We start from the raw sequence: 568 nt of genomic DNA, 5'->3' as shown, positions 1-568 counted from the left end.
GCAGGCAACAGAGTCAGAGGCAGTTACTGCTCTACCAGTTAGGGGACCCACATGAAGACCAAGCCGCACATCTGTTACAAATATGTAGGGAGCCTAGATTCAGTTCCTGCATGCTTGCTAGTTGGTGGCCCAGGCTCTGTCAGTCCCCATGGTCCCAGGTTAGTTGACTCTGTGGATCTTCTCGTGGTGTCCTTGACCCCTCCAACTTGTTCACGTCTATCCTACACTCTTCCACAAGACTCCCCAGGCTCCGTCTGGTGTTTAGCTGTGGGTCTTTGCAATCTGTTTCCATGTGCTGCTGGGTGAAACCTCTCAGGAGACAGTTATGCTAGGCTCCTGTCTGCAAGCATAGCAGAGGATCATTAATAGTGTCAGGGGATGGCTCTCTCCCATGGGATGGGTCTCAAGTTAGGGCAGTCATTGGTTGGCCATTCTCTTTTTAGGATGGGCCTTGGAGCTGGGACTCTTCACCTTCTTCTATTCCTGTTATTCCTAGGTTAGCTCCTTACATGGTGTCCCAGATTTCCTGGATTTTTTTTTATTATTTTCTTTATTTACATTACAAATG

The sequence above is a fragment of the Mus pahari genome, chromosome X (genome assembly GCF_900095145.1).
Source record: "Mus pahari chromosome X, PAHARI_EIJ_v1.1, whole genome shotgun sequence".
In the NCBI taxonomy this organism is placed as follows: Eukaryota; Metazoa; Chordata; class Mammalia; order Rodentia; family Muridae; genus Mus; species Mus pahari.
The sequence above is the reverse complement of the archived record's forward strand: the minus strand, read 5'-3'. Positions refer to the sequence as shown.